This window comes from Thunnus maccoyii, chromosome 6 (assembly GCF_910596095.1).
Source record: "Thunnus maccoyii chromosome 6, fThuMac1.1, whole genome shotgun sequence".
Classification (NCBI taxonomy): domain Eukaryota; kingdom Metazoa; phylum Chordata; class Actinopteri; order Scombriformes; family Scombridae; genus Thunnus; species Thunnus maccoyii.
In genome coordinates this window covers 22,995,110-23,012,172 of record NC_056538.1, presented here as the reverse complement: position 1 = coordinate 23,012,172, position 17,063 = coordinate 22,995,110, and positions in this window count along the sequence as shown.

Sequence of the window (17,063 nt, the reverse complement as noted above, 5' to 3'; positions counted from 1 at the left end):
CCCATCTTAAAAGAGTGCCTGAGATTTGACATGTAAGAGAAGACCTTCACCTAACAGAGAACAGATATAGCTCTGTAGAGGCGCTTTGTGTGGCACTGCGGTGACCCATCAGAGGTGTTGAAGAGGAATAAATAGAAGAATGTCATGACCTGAATGTAAGGCAGTGCAAGAAGGGGACGAAAATAAAAGCTTAAACCTGACAACTAAATCCTAGTTTCCTCCTGAAAATGATGGTGCCGCTGCACGCAAATGAAAACACTGAGGCTGCCAACCACACTCTTAAACTTTCAAGGTGATACCTGATTCTTTGTATCAGCAGGAAACTGTTGCCAAGGGAACAGTATTACTTGACTGTTGATAAAGAATGTCAGGCAATCAAGAGGGAGCTGGAGGCGCTGAAGAACACTCTGATAGGGCGGCACCTCCACCTCTGCTCTGAACAAGAATGTGGGAAACCTGACAATCCATCAGCTATTTCATGGATACTGGTCAGATTCACTGCATTTGACACCACACCGCCGCTGTTGTCTAAGTATCTCTATTGAACACGATTGCTGCAGTAGAAGCAATGTAAAGCGAAGGCATTTATAATGAGAGTCATTATCTGACAAAAATAGACCTTGGAAAATCACCTGCAAAGCAAAGCCAGTTTTACAGCGAGAGGCAGCTAACAAATGTCAGTGTGCCATTCTCTGAAGACTCCAACTGCATAGTCAGTTAAACCAGAGATCTATAGCTTGACATTTTTCGTTTCCCTTTCTGCAGCATGTCGGCTTCGTGGTTTCAGGGGAGAGCTGTCAAATCTGTACACACAAGACTCTTGTCTTTATGTAACATACCAAATTTAAAGCTACTTGTTTAAAGTAGCAACTCAAGTGGTCAAGTGAATGTAATCTGGCTGAGAGATATTTTGTTACAAGCACTGTGTTTTAGAGGCAGTCATATTTTTAGGGCTGGGCAATATGGACAAAATCAAAAATCACAATATTTTTGACCAAATACCTCAATATTGATATTGCGACAATATTCTAGGGATGACTACTGGTGCTTACACAGTTTACACAGTGAGTTTTTTGATAATCATCAGTAATATGGATATAATGACTAAGTGGGAGAAGACAAATAATATAACAGCTAGAACAGTCTGGTTAGTCCAGAAAATTACATCATTTTACTGTAATGCAGCCTTTAAAACCAAGACAAAACCTATGCCATATCACAATGCTACAATATCTAAAATCTAAGATGATATCTAGTCTCATATCATGATATCCATATAATATCAATTATTGCCCAGCTCTCCTTCCAAGATATTTTACATTACCTTGTCTGGCTGCTATTTTCAAGACCACTATTTATTAAATATCATGTAAAGCTATGAATAAACTTGCATGTTTAGCATTGTGCTGGTATGAAAATACTGAAGGTCACATAAAGAAATTCAGTCTAAACGAAGTATAAATCAGTGCTATAATATTAATCCGTATGAATCTGTATTCATAAAATACTGTATAATATATGAAAATGATAGTATCAGAGATATGTAAATAATTGATCCACATCATTTCTTTACATTCTGATATTCTGTTTTAATCTCTGGGAAGTCCTATATGTTGTAATGATATTAGAGGCATCAAGCAAACCATTCCTTCTCGGGGGCTTTTTTCATGTGCTTTGACAATTTCATCTAAATTAGAAGTTTTGTCTTTTTGTTCCTGTAAAACTTTAATTTTATTCAGTTAATGAGCTGAGGACAGACTTCAGCTCATTATCTGAGCAGAACTTCAATTAAATCAAATGTATAATCCTGAGTCTGAGACCAGCCTTCAAAGAGTGGCAAATAAATGAACCAATATGCATACATGTAGGATATCATCAATTATTTCAAGTTAAAAGTAATGATGCATTTATTATGTCTTTTTTTTCTAGAGAGACATTCTATCAAATGGACCAAAAAAGCCAAAGAGGTTAAAATAATTAAGGATATTGGATACATCATCATCACCCAATAATTGAGGTGTTCTGATTTTTAAAAAGAGTGAGTGTAGAATGTTTCTGAAAACCGATTGAAGTAGAGAGCAGTGTGTGAGGGCTCACTGCGTACTCATCTGAATCATGCTCAGTTCATAAAACTGTAAGCTGCAAATTGGAAGTAATTATGCTCCACTTACTACAGAATCACCTCTCTGAATGCTCTTACAAGCTCAAATGTTTGAGTAACATCCTAAAACAGAATTCTTTCTTCCATATTTGTGTATGTAATTAGAGTAAGTAACTAAAATGATATGTTATAGTCAACAAATACTCTCTAATACAACTTGCTTTCTTTTTGCACTGCTTACATGAACGCAATAGTTAAGGTATTATTGGAAACTGGGGAAAAAAAGAAGCTCTTAAGGATTTTTTGGCTTGTGCCTGCATGAAATTCATTGACAGCGTGATTTAGAGCCATATTTCTAAGATTCTTGGCAAGACTGTTGCAAAAGAGACTGCCAATTTACCACTGGATCCAAATCCACCAAATTAATAACCTTGACTAAATTAGTGTTGCTCAGATTTGGATTCACACAGAGCCTAGTTCGGATCATCCAAATGAAGGTTCATAACTTTTATAACTACTCAGGTATTAAATGACTGGAACTAATAGATGCTCTTTCTATAATGGGGGAATCTTTTGATAGTTTTAGCTCTACTGGCTTGAGTAAGCTAATTGAACACTACTTCACAGTGCATATTTTTAGCTATATAATGACTAAATATCTGAGGCAATATTGTTATATCAGTAAAAACCTGCAGTATATCAAGCTGTTTTCCATATGCACCAATACAGCGAAGAACATCCTCATATCATAACATACAATACATGGCCAAAAGTATGTGGACACTCAAACATTCTACCCATATGTGATTGATGAATATCTTATTCCAAAACCATGAGTTTAATATGCCGCTACAACATCCACCACACTTCTGGGAAGCCACAAGATTTTAGAACCTGGTTGCAAAGATTTGCTCCCATTGAGCCACAAAAGCATCCTCATTTTGGATGACAAGGCCTAGCTTACATTCAGTGCTTCAGTTCATCATCAAGATGTTGGATTGTTGGGGGCCATTCAAGTTCTTTCACGCCAAACTCGGAAAAATATTTTGGAAATTGACCTTGTCTGTGAATAAATAAGAAAAGCCCTTCAACAAACCGTTGGAAGTTGGAAGCACACTGTTGTCTAAAATGTCATTGTATGCTGTGGCCTCAATATTACCTTCAAGTGGAACTAAGGGGCCGAGCCCAAGAACACAAAAGTATGACGACTTAATACTTTAGGCAAGCTAGTGTATTTGAAACTAACATACGGAAAGGAGAAAACAGAGATCTTATGAGATTACTTTTCATTAATTTATTTATTATTTTTCAGACTAGCCTTCTGCTGTTAAAAAACACAATAGTTTAAAATTGACTTTTTGTCATATGCAGTTTATTGTACATGGTGCATTATTCACCCACCTTAATGCTGATTGTACAGTATTTTGATTTTAGATCATGTTACCCCATTTAACAATTGAATAAGCAGATATTTTTACCAACACTTTGGCATTTGTTTCACATTTCTTGGCTGTCATTTACTTCCTACAAAGCAAAGACGCAAAAGGAGGCACATGAAGAATTAATTTTCTATCATCCTGCTCTGCTAGAGGATGCCCATTGTATTTATTTGGCCACTATTACTTCCAACTGTCTTGACTCATTTGTTTGACAGCTTAAGTAAATAATTCACCAAATGTATCTATTTGGTCTCATGATAAGCCCAAATTAAGTATTTTTTTTGTCTGTAGACAATTTAAGAGTAATTACTTGGTTAAAAATTATTTCCCTTTAGGTCCAATTTTATATTTGTCTCTCAAGGAGTCACTAGGAATTAATATTTCAGCCCTTTTTTGGATGAGTTGTGTAAAAATGCTATTCATTTCCACACAATCTCAGATTTTTTTTTAAAATCCAACCTTAAAGCCTCCCTCCAGTGGCCTCATATAAAGTTTCCATCTTTCCATCTCATATCGATTTAGAAGAATAAGTAGGCAAAGCAACTGTTTCCAGTTGCAATTTGAAACAGGCTCAGCTGCTCAGCATCGTCTCTCTGATTCTGCTGCCACAAATTCATTTAAAGCGGGAAGGTAACAAGAGGTTCAGTTTTTGTGTTAAATTAATTTCAAAGACGGTTAGATATTTGAATATTGTGGTGAAGAGGTTCTCAATCTTTTCAACCTTGATTACAACTTGTTTTCTGGATTTCATGGTGCGGGTTGAGGGGCTTTCTACACAATACCGTAACACCCTCTATCACCCAGTTCAAAAACAAAACCAGCTATCTTGCCAGTGCAGTCTGTCATTACTGAGATTTTAGCTGTAGTTACTGGCATCATACATATTCAAAAAAATATATATTAAAAAAATTTAAAGTGCATTTTAAAATAAAATGCAGCATTGATATTTCAAGTTACTACAGAGAGGCATACGCTATGCAATTCCAGAAACTGGTCTTACATTTTTATCAGATTTGTGTGCTGTCATACACTACAATATCTCTGAATAACTGAAGCACTCTAATCTATGAGTACAGATTGGTTAGTGACTAAATAAGATAGCAATTCAAATCTTGTATTGGATCTGACATTGTTTCAATCACACTGCCCATAGCTACTGAGCAAATTGAAAAATCACTTAACTCGAGGGGTTGAGAATGATGAGTAGTCTGAATCGAACAGACAATTTATACCCTACCTGCCTTTCCAATGACTCCGATCCTGGCTGCTCTCCAACAACTGGTCCTAATCACTCACTAACTACGAAACTCTCTGACTTGCTCAGTGCTGAACACTTGAAGTGGAAGGGTCTGCTGCCAGGAGCCTTCCACATATCCAGCACTGTCTGATCAAATTGGATAGCGAGTGGATGAGTTTGTAATTGTTGCAGAATCTGATTTTAAAAAAGTTGCTTGACTCAGGCACCCAATATAACTGAATTCTTCTAACTGAACAAAAAAGCTAACAAATAAGTTAAATGGGGTAATTTATAGTCATACATTACTGTGATAATTTTTGTTTTATCTAATAAGTTTGTTCAGAGAAATTAGCTAAAATAACTCCATTTTAAGAATGAATAAGGAGAAAGCACCCTCTGTCCATTAGCTTCACTTAAGGACATTGATGATCACATGGTATTTAGTGCTTAAATTAGGTCACATCACAGCATTTTTAATCATTAACGTGACAAGAACATTGTCAAGAAAATTAGATTAAATTTCAACATGTAGTGGTGGTGCTAAGTTCTTTTATATTTGAGACTGAAAACTCAAGGTCGATCTGAGCTGTTAAACTGCCTCTCTTCATTTCTCTCTCCCTCTGTCACTCACACGGATACTCCACAGGCATATTTGACAGCCTGTATCTCCTGTTTCCCCTTCAGATTTTCCCATTTCAGCCTACGAGCTCTCTTTTGTTACTTGAAGTAAACAGCTTTTGTGCCAGCAATATTCCACCCATGGTAAGAGTTCAGAAAGAATCCCTTAGTTCTTTAAGATAAGATGTGGAATTGATGATTGCGCTGCATGGGGCAGACCTTGAGCCAGTAATTTTGCCATATATGAAGCTCTCCCTGGCAGATCTGTGGTCTGGGAGTAACATCAATTGACTAACAGCATACAGAGAACAAAGTATAACAGTGTTTGCTGTGATGTATACCTGGCAGTTTCTCATTAAATAAACTTGCGCCTGGCACTGAGGCAAATTATGGATAATTGTTGGATAAAAACATTGAAAGCTCTTAAAAAAGATACAGCACTCTGACAAGATTTTCAATTGCTCAATTCAGAGTACTGCAGTGCAGTGTCTTATGTTTAAAACAACCAAAAGTCACTGTATAATCTTTAAAAGTGACTTTCCCTCTAACCCTGTCTCCTTGAAATCATACCTAGTGTAAATGCCACTAATTTCCAACAGCATATACACTTTTAAAGAAACATAATACCATCTGGATATTTTATATTGATATAATATGGAAACTATTTTGATGAGCGTATCTGCAAAAGTCAAAAAGTCATGCAAATTAAAAAACAAAATACTTTTTCATTGCCATCCAGAATAACAAGTGTTTTCTGTTCTGACAGCATCATTTGTCTGTGCCTTCCAAAACCAATAAATCCTTGTTTGACACCATCATGGTTAAAATTATAATCCTTAAGACTTTCATGAAATCAAAACTTATTTTAGATGCTATTTATGGTCTGCATTTTGTCCGCAATAGCCATTCAATGTATTTACAATCAGTAGTTACCTCTCTATATTGTAGTTTTCACTGTTAGTGGCAGAGTCTGCTATTCTTGTGCTGTATTCACAGGAAATGATGCAGCCTGTAATCCAGCGAATTTCATCTCATTGATAACAGCTTCACTGTTGACATTTTTTTTCTTTTCAAACTGCATCATATTTTGTTTTGTTTGTCCACCATCCAATCTGACCACACTAAACATCTACCACTTCTACGCAGTGCAAGAACGTAACATATCCCTTCAAAATCCTTTCTTAGTATATAAACTTAACTTCTAGGAGACAGGCTTACTTCTGGCATGTCATCCTTCCTCCCTTTTAAAAAGTCATTTGAATGTTTAGACTATCAAATCACACATTTGATAGTTTCTATTTTTTTATATCAATGTGTTTGTGGATATATACAGCAGTTACAGCACTGTCATGGTGTCTAATGAGATTTCACACCGTCTCAACCATCATTGCCAGAGTTAATTGCTCAAAAAAGCTCCTATGCAGTTAAACCAAAGCAGGATTAAACACCAATTGATCGTCCCCGTCATGCTTTACACACGACATCTCTTACCAGTGATTGTGTACAGTAAAGGCGCTAACAGGCATGTGCCCTTATTGCTATTCACCTTCTTATTTGCAGAACTGCAGTGTGGCTTGTATTTTTTCTGAACGCAGTCTGTTACTCTCAAAGTGGTAATTGTGCATACTATTTCTCGGGTTCTGATATTTTAATGCATTCAGCACTTTAATGACACTTCAAGAAAATGGCTTAAAAGAAGTGTTAAATAGATTAAGAATTGATAAATAGATTAACGTCTGCCTGTGTTTTCCATGTCATGAGGAGCATTTCAGAAGAACATTCAGTACATCATAAAGATGTCTCATTGCTAAACATATGCATAGAGAAAGATCAGCCCATTAAAATGTGTCACAGCCTGTCTATATTTTACTCTGTATTCCTTCGTCACTTTACATTTTTCCTCCATGTATATTAATACAGAACATATGAACATATTACATTTGCATGTAACACCAGCTCAGTCTTACAGACAAACTGACAAGTGGAAGAGAAAATTTTCCAAAACAAGGTTATTTTTCACATCTCACTCTGATCTTATGATCCCCTTGCAGAGATTGTTCTGAGCACTGGTGATATTGGTCAGGGAGAGCAGCCTCAGTAGCTTGATCCACAGTTGGTGCTGCATAACAGTAGCTATTGAATATTGAATGATCAGTCCCTGGGGAAATTAATGGGGTATCACAGCAAACAGGCTCTATCACAAGTCTGGTTAAAATGACAGTGGCAGGAAAAAGAGAAAAAAAGAGGCTGTGGGCTAAATCTCTGAGCATACTTAGTGTTATCTATTGAAGTTGCAGATCTGCAAGGTGCCAAAGGCTCGACTCCACCTCCCTCGCTCTCTTCCTGTGCACACACTTGACTCCTGTGTGGAAAGAGCAACAACAGCTGTTTAACCTGAAGCACTATTGTCCAACGAAGGGATTTATGGATAAAGGACAGTCAATGCAGAGCAGACAGAGTAGTTGTCGCAGTCAGCCTTTGAATGCATCTCATTCACTATTCCAATGATAAGTATGGAGCCTGAACAGCTGCTCACAAACTTACATTTTGCATAACTTGCAAGATCCCAAATAAAAGCATGCCCTGTGAGAAAGAAGAACAAACTTGAAACCAATAATGTTAAAAAAGGTTTCCTGTGTTGAGGGCTTTTTTAATGGCGGATACAGTACACAGGGAGGCCTGAACAGGCTCCCTCCCATTTGGACAGCTGTACTAATGGAATACTGCATAGTCTCAATTATAGCCAAATCCCAAATCTACTCTAAGTCCCAGGTGGAAACAGGACATTGTGTATTTACACTTTTATTTCTTTGCTGAGGTCAAACAAGAAAACACAGAATGATTAATGAGAGTGGAGCCTAAATACAAATAGTGTGCCACAGGAGACCATATATTATAAAACTATATCAAAATCAAGTCAAATGATTGTAGTAACCTAATCCTATGTGTATGAATGTGAAGGCTGTGTTCATAACTTTCTTTATAAGGCTTAAAATCGCTCCTGTTCATTTTCCATGGGATGCAAGTGAATTGCCTCTCAAATCATTGTTGGATAACAGGCGGCGTGACCCTGACAAATGATGCAAAAAGGAGGTGTCCAAAGTTGAATTTTCTATTTTATTTTATGCAAATAAGGGCAAAAGTCACCTTGAAACTTCATCCTGACTTGCTACAAAAAATAACAAAGGAAAAAGTGATGTAAAGGAGGGCCAAGAAGTTTGGTCTTTACCAGGATGTGGATAAATGTCTTTGGAGGAAAAGATTATTATTACAGTTTCTGGGATCTTTCTTTTGTACGTCCCACACCTCCAAGATTACATACACAAACAAAATGAAGTGCTATTTTGCGCAAATACCATGTAAACAGTTGGAGAATGTTGTAGGTTGCTTACTTACACATTTGCTAACAAGGAAGTGGCAGGGACAGTGTTACACAATTTGTTCGTATCTAGTGGGTCGTCACCATAAGCCCACACTCCGGCAGTGGCTTGACTTGTCAGAACTGTCCTATTTCTCAATGTCAACATGTGTCAAACCTTTCTTAAAAGCAGCAATTTTATCACATTCTCTCCCTGAAACTGCACATCTAGGCTACTGTACCTTGACTGCTTCATCTGTCTGTATAACACATTCGGTGTCTGTTATGATCATCCACTGCGACGCACCCAGTGTGTGTTGCACTTGAATAACTAAATGAAACATCAAGCTTGAAAAACTTAAACCCATCCAGAGTACTCTACATAAAAACACCCAGTGATCTCTGTAGATTACATATTGCTTATCAGTGAACTGCATGCTTTAATATGGTGTTGCACCATTGAACACAAGTAATGCATAAATCAGCGCCTGCCCTGGGGGTTGACTCACCCTCCACCCCGAAGTGTTCCCCTGTGATTCAGGCTGCTTTGACATTCACCTACCTGCCCTCATAGGCGAAGTAACAGACCAGTAGCTCTAACCTTTACTCAACCAGTGATTTAGCCGGCCTGTCTGCACTGATAACACACTCTATCAGAGTCAGCCTGAGAAGAGGAGATGAGAGCAGCTCTGTGGTGCTGTTATGCTCAGGTAGGGCCTTTAGTCACTGCCACCCATCCTCCGTGTGTTAGTCGGCATCCTCCTTTTATCTCAGCCTTGGTAGCCTCTATTCCATACACCCACTGAACCCTAACACTCATCTATTCTACAGCACAAAACCATGGCGTGGAGCCTTGAAACTCACCTACATGAACTCATACAATGGCAGCCTCCGGATCCATCTAGTCAGATGTCCTTTCACTGACTCCTAAGCTAAATTCACTTCATCTGTGGGGGAACTTGCCGTGATTTGCTGCTGTCACTTTGATGTTATTACTTCTTTACTTATAGAAGCAATGCTTGAATACCTCAGACATATACTAGACTGCATTCACAACAGCTATAACCAGTAACAATGCCACATTGATAAGCTGCATGACTAATTCTTTAGTAAATGCTTTCTACACTGGAGCACAACAATAAGAACAAGTGTTTTGTGTTACAGACCTTGACATCATTGTGCTTGAGATAGAACAGAGACCACACTTGTTAGCAGCAATTACAGTGCCATAGTTAAGATTGTGATAATGTCTTGGATAACCTTATTAAGATGTCATACATCCTAATAAGTTGCTGGCAAACAGTAGAGGTTTTGATTTTCTAAAAGCTGGGTAGAATATAACTATTTGTTCAAAGTTTTGGAAAGGTTTGGGTTTGGGCCATCTTTTCGTTTATGGATCAAAGTCTTATATAACTGTCCTCAAGCATCAGTTCGTATGAATAAGATCATATCTCAATACTTCTCTCTTTATAGGGGTACTAGGCAAGGATGCCCACTTTCACCTATCCTATTTAATGCTGCCCTTGAACCACTGGCAATTTCTATCAGGGGAAACACAAACTTATCCAGTATTGGCAAGGCTGGCCAGGTTCACAAATTGTGGCTGTATGCTGATGACCTCATACTCTACATGTCAGAACCATGTCCTTCCATCTCTATGGCTATGAGGACTATTTCTAAATTTGGAGTGATCTCAGGTGACGAAATAAATTTTACCAACAGTCTATTGTTTCCAATCAATGCACGAGCACAGCAAATGTCATTTGAAAAATTCCCTTTTAAGTGATCCAAGACTCATTTACCTAATTAGGTGTCTCAGTAACCCAGGAACATAAAGGCTTATTTAAAAATAACTTTAAACCAGCATTAGACAAAGCTAAAGAGAACCTTACATATTAGTCCACATTTCCCATATCGCTTGCTAGACGAATTAACTCGGTGAAAATGACCATCATGCCTAGATTTCTGTTTCTTTTTCAGATGGTACTGGTTTTAATGCCAATGGCAATTTTTAAGGAATTGGATGCAGCTATATCTACATTCATATAGAGCAAGACTGTGTCTAGAAGAAAAGCATATTTGGAAAGGTGGAAGGAAGACAGGGGCCTGGGATTGCCAAATTACCTATATTATTATTGGTTGGTGAAGATCCAGAAATTATCCTACTGGGTCTCTGGTCTTCATGAGGGGAAGGGACCTGTGGGTTCAGTTGGAGTGAAATAGTGCTTCCCTCTTGTCCATCTTGTTGTTACTGTGTGCTCCCCTGCCCCTTAGTAAACATAGACACACAAATAACCTGGTTGTGATTGGCTCATTAAAGATATGGTCACAGTTAAGGATATATTTTAAACAGAAAGGCTCTGCCCTCCATCCCTATCACAGCCAGTTCTGTCTTCCCCTCCTCCATCTTGGATTCAGAGTACCAGGCTTGGCCAAGGAAAGGGTTAACTTGTGTTAAAGATTTATTTAGAGATAACATTTTTGTTTCCTTCCAAAAGCTAAGGAGGGAATATGATATTCCACAAACACATTTTTTCAGATATCTGCAGGTCTGCAGCTTTGTTCAAAAGCACTTTCCCTGCCTCCTATCTTCTCCACCTGATAGCTGGATAGAGGAGTGTAAAGGAGTTATGGAAGGAAGACTTCGCAAATGAAATCTCAGACACTACTTGGCAGTTAGCGATAGAGAGGATCAACTCAACGTCTGTTTGTATCCAACATAGACTGCTGCAGTTCAAAGTGTTACACAGACACACCTATCCAAAAGTAGCCTTGCCAGGATGTACCCTGGCTTGGATCCAACATGCTCTAGGTGTAAATGGGCCCCAGCCACCCTCCATTGCATGTTCTGGTCTTGTGCATCTTTGATTCCACCAATTGATCGGCCACTGATCGAAAACGGCCGGATTTCAGTTGATTGGCCATGACTGGTGACAGCCCTGATCAGTCTCAAATTTTCCGCAGATGGCGGCACTATGGTTCGAGTTGCAAAAATTGGAATTGGCAGGTCAGACTTTTGAGAAATCAGAAATCGGAATTGGAAAATTGCAATCGCTGCATCTCTAATATATTATGAAAGTTATTAGACAATAAGAGAATGCATACTTTTAAAATGCCAATAAATGTCACTTTGACAAAGGGCTGCAACTATCGATTATTTTCATTGTTGATTAATCTGTTATTTTCTTGATTAATCAATTCGTTTGATTGGTCTATAAAATGTCAGAAATGTTGAAAAATGTTCATCACTGTTTCCCAAAGTCCAAGATGCAACCTAAAATGTCTTGTTTTGTCCAAACAACAGTCCACAACTCAAGGATATTCAGTTTACCACCGTAAAAGACTAAACAAACCAGAAAATATTCACATTTAAGAAGCCAAAAGAAGAGAATTGTAGTATTTGTTTCTTAAAAAATGACTCAAATCGATAATCAAAATAGTTGGTGATTAATTTTCTGTCAATCAACTAATCGTTGCAGCTCTACTTCATCTTAACATAGAAAACAAAATTAAGTGTACTGGTGACACACGATTTGGCTACAGCTATATGACCATAAAGATATTTAATTAACAGTTAAAACTTGAGTGACATTAAATCTTTATCCCACTCCATATTTTTCATGTAAAACATCAGATATAAATATTCATCCAACCAATATGGCATCAGTGATTCTCTTTGAGTTTTCTGCTTTGCAAATGAACTGAACAAATGCATATCTGTAACTATCGGTCTATTCAGTGCTTTCTGTCAAAGTTCGTAATGATAGGGACTTTTACAGAGCAATCATCACCTATTAATGTGTAACTGACAGTTGTGTATTCAGTGCAAAAAGGTGTTTAACTGAGTGTGTATGTAGAGATTTTTTTAAGCTTTTTTCCCACTGACAGATGCTCTCTGAATCTGTGCTGTGAGTGATTATGTTTGTCAGGATGGTGGTCTGTTTGCCGAGCACTGGAGAGTGAGATTGGGAAGTGAGAATAGCCACCCAAGATAGACAGCTGCAGCGCTGTGTTGATTGCCACTTCCTCTTGTGTGATTTGAAATGGAGTTTCTCGGGGTTAAAAAAAAAAAAAAAGTCTCCGCCTACTGCGTGTCTGGTGCTCATCCCGCTGCCAATCAAAGCTGTGGCCACATCGCATCACTTTGCCAACGCTTTAGGTGCTAAACTAGCCTTGTTACAGCAGCAACCTAGACTGAGCCCTTCATCTCCACGTTAAGATGCTACAGCCGCTCTCACTCATCCTCTGAGTGAAGCACCATGATAGGACAGAAAAGAACAGTGTTTTTGCACAGTGGGCCAGATAAAGAATATGGCACAATGCTTGTGTGTGTGCAATCAGACTCTGTTGCTCTTGCAATTGGAGTAACAAATTGTCTCCCTTGTAATCAGCCTCTCTTTGCCTGCTGTTCTCATCAACATTCTTTTGAATGTTCTGTTGCCATGGTACCTTGAAAAATCTGCTGCTGAGAGTTTCTTTCCCTTCCTGAGATCGCAATTCTCATTTTTTTGTCTGCTTGCCTCACAGACAAAAACACTTTGGATCAATTTGAGACAAAATTAGCACATAATGTAAAAATAGATGGTTTAGAAAAAGAAAGAAGAAAAGCATACAATGAGAAAATAAAAGTAATGTTCAGCCGTGCACTTTCTGCTGAGTTTTTGTTGAGTTAATTCTGTTTGAATGTACACACAGAAATATGGGATTTGAAATTGTTCTCGGCAGGACTGTGTAGACTTCATCAGGGGCAGTGGTTGAAATCATGGTTACCTCACCCACAGCATGCAGACAGATCTTGGGGTGTAATAACTATATTATATAATAATATATAATAGAGGTTTTAGATATAAATACTCAGCTGAACCGTTCCTTAGGAAGTGCAGTTTGGATCGGATAGACTGTGTGTGTCTGACTTTCTGAATACCCATATTGAATCAGATTTGAGAAATTCTGACTTGACTTGTTTTAACTATGGATAACTATGGATAAGCTTGTTCACTATTAATACCTTGAATCAGAATTGGATTTTTAAAATCAACAATAGATCAAATTACTATGTGTAACGTAAAAGGAGTCACTTTAAGTGACAAACTTTCAGAAATGTATTATCTGACTCAGCACTTCCCCTCAACTCTATGAGGAGTTTTAGCATCAGCTCATTTTCATGGTTTTCTGACCCACAACTGTGCTTCCATCAACTTTGTTTCCAACTGTAGCAGCAGGCAGCTTTGTTAAATGCTACCTGTCCAGCACAAAACAGCAGACAAACAAAGTTAGCCACCAGCTGGTGAACTAAGTGGAGCATTTAGCCACTTAAGAGTCCAGTATTAACCTCAAGAGTTTATGGAGACCAAAACAGAACAAGAAGAGTGACTATTGGGTTTGCATTAATCAGAAAAAACTCCAAATGAATGCTAATATCACAAGTGCCATAACATTACAATGTGATAATATGCTAATATTGTGTTTTCAGCTTTCTCTGCTGCCCCCAGGTGGCCAAAAAAAAACAAGTAATGCAGCTTTAAATTAAAAAAAATAATAGCGATGTTGTAAAACTGGAAAAAAAGGAAATTATTTATTAAATCATGAACTTTGTATGCCATAGCTATCCACAGCTAGTAGTAATGCCAATCCCTTAGCCCTAAACTCATATTGTTATAATGTAGATGCCATTTTCTCATAATGTTATTAGAGCAAAGTGAAATATGGATTTAGGTTTTTTTTCAGTCTGATATATAAGTTCACCTTGATGAGCTCTTGCTTGCAGTCAGCAGTCAGTAAGAACTGACATGTATCTTTATATTCAAAGAGTAAAAAAAACCCAAACATGTCACAACCTTGCAGCTCCTCCAAAGTTCATGATCAAAAAAAAAGGAGTAAAAAAACAGTCCAGCTGCCCTTGAAGAAGAGTAGACGAAGATTAATGTCAAAAACCCTCTCAGCCTTCATCGGGGTGACATGATAATTTGAAGTCAACAATAAATATGTTCAGCAAAATCCAAGCTAGCCACAGAAAAGTTTTCAGACAGCAGGCATGCAGAGATTCATTTACTGTAAAACAACAGAGGTGATGGATTATTTCATGCCCTCGTGGAAAGTGAAACAGAGTGCTCTTTGAAAGTCTGAATTACTGAGTGCAGGAGCTCCATTAACAGAGAGGGTGTCAAAAATGTTGTAGAAAGCCACTTTAAGGAGGCCAGACATCCCTGTCTGCTTTTTCTTTTATTGCCATTGAGAAGGTGTCTCTTGGACCAGGAGGAGGTGATTTAAATTTCATTAGGAAAGGAAGGGAGAGACCTTTTGAATCTTTCCTTTTTAAAAGTCTTAACCCTTGATGAATAAATGACCTGATTTTTAAACATATCCTCTAGCTGTTTTAATATGGTACCATGTCAGATCCTTAATTACATGCAGTGATATATTTTCTACTGTTTTAAAATACTTACAACTAGGAAGTATCATTGTAGATCTCCCTGAAAATGAACAACTTATTATTTTAACAACAAAACATGTTTATCTTCACTCTCAAAGCTTTGTCTTTTGTTTCTAGAGAGCAGCAAGTTTCTTTTTATAACTTCAAGCATAATGACAAACTGAGATAACTGCTTGTGAGTGAGCTGTACCTCACACTTCCTCAGAGAGCCCATGTCTATCTTTAAGATTTCCCATACAAGGACACATTGAAGAGCCCTTAAAGTTGTTAAGTCAGCACTTGTTTTATTTTCTTTTATTTAACATAGAAAGGGCCAAGGCCGAGACACAGTACATATGAAACATGAAAGCATAACTGTTCTCGCTATGAGAAACTGGTTGGAGTGGAATATCATATAGCAATTGTGTTGTTTGCGACACAGACACCATGCCAGTGACCCTGATTCATGCTGAGCCAACAGCAGTTGCAGAGATTCCTGCTGTTTGCCGCGCATATAATTTAGATGCCAATGTTTCTTGGAGTCCGCTAGAAGACACTGATTGTACTTTTACTTTTGATTGTACAGAGATGTGATGACAAGCCTGCCAGAATAAATCAAAAAGGCACTGAGAGCTTCATATATACACTGTACACATATATAATGTATATATGCCAAACAGGCTGACCTCAGCTGAATAATTCTGCTACCTACAGATGCCTGTTATTTCACTGTGTTAAAAAAGCACTGCTGATAAGCCAGTTAGTGACCCTTATAGTGGAAATCACATCTACAGCGCTTCCGCATTTGATGGAAAGATGGAGGGTTTGAAGCACATTAAGAGGAACTTTTTGCTCCGTGAGAGGGTGCGCTAATGTACAGAGTGATTCAACTGCTCTAATCCACTGTAGAGGACTGTATGCTCTGTAATGATGCTGTTTCTGAAGACAGCGTTTTATTGTCTCTGTCCCTGCACTAATTCTAATCCTAATTCAAAGTAGGGGCACACGCGAGACCATTCACTGACACATTGAACTGATGGAGCGTCACATTAGTGGTCCTCTGGGCTCAGCCAGGGAGAAGAAATTGGGAATTTCATTGTCCTTAATGGAAATTGATCTGAGCAATTTGTTAAAACAGCGACAAGGGCAACTGTGTTATGTCAAAAATGGCATTTCGAGGTGGACACATACAAAGACTGTGTACACCTGAACCTAAATTGAGCAACCACAGTATGTAATATGTTCCAGGTCATTAAGCACACCCGCGGAGGGTATCAGTGGCTGGGTGGTGTACACTAGATCTGAGTGCAGACCCCTTTTCTTATGTTTTGCACTTTGGGGAATGGTAAGTTTCCTTATTAGAGCGGATGGATCACACTGACCTAATCTGCTATTATGCTTTCAAAGACTACTGTGCAGTAATTTCATCATTTTGGTGAGTGAAGGCAGTTAAGACGGACAATCTCTCAATATCACACTAATCAATCACTTTTACAGTGCATTACTGTGAGAGGGAGTTTGCCCCATGGAGAGCAGTCTGATATAAATAGCAGATGGGCTTCCTTCACGGCTCTTTTTCGTTTTCCATCAGTATTCGCTGCATGCGTCCCAAGCAGTCACCCACCTCGCGGACACACATGCTCATTCAGATCAGGCTCAGAGAATTCACATAATGAAACTTAAACTCTACCGCACATTTTGTGGCAATATGAAATTTTGGAGGATTGGTGTCTTTTCAAAAGGCACAAAACTAGTTTGAGGGTGTGTTAGAGTCTAAAGGTCCTTTTATAGATAACTATGCAGTGAGTATTTGTTGAGTTTGAGTTAAGTAGGTATGTTTTGGTAGAAATATTAACATTCAAAAGAGGAAATGTGCTTTGCAAGTGCACGAGTCCCCA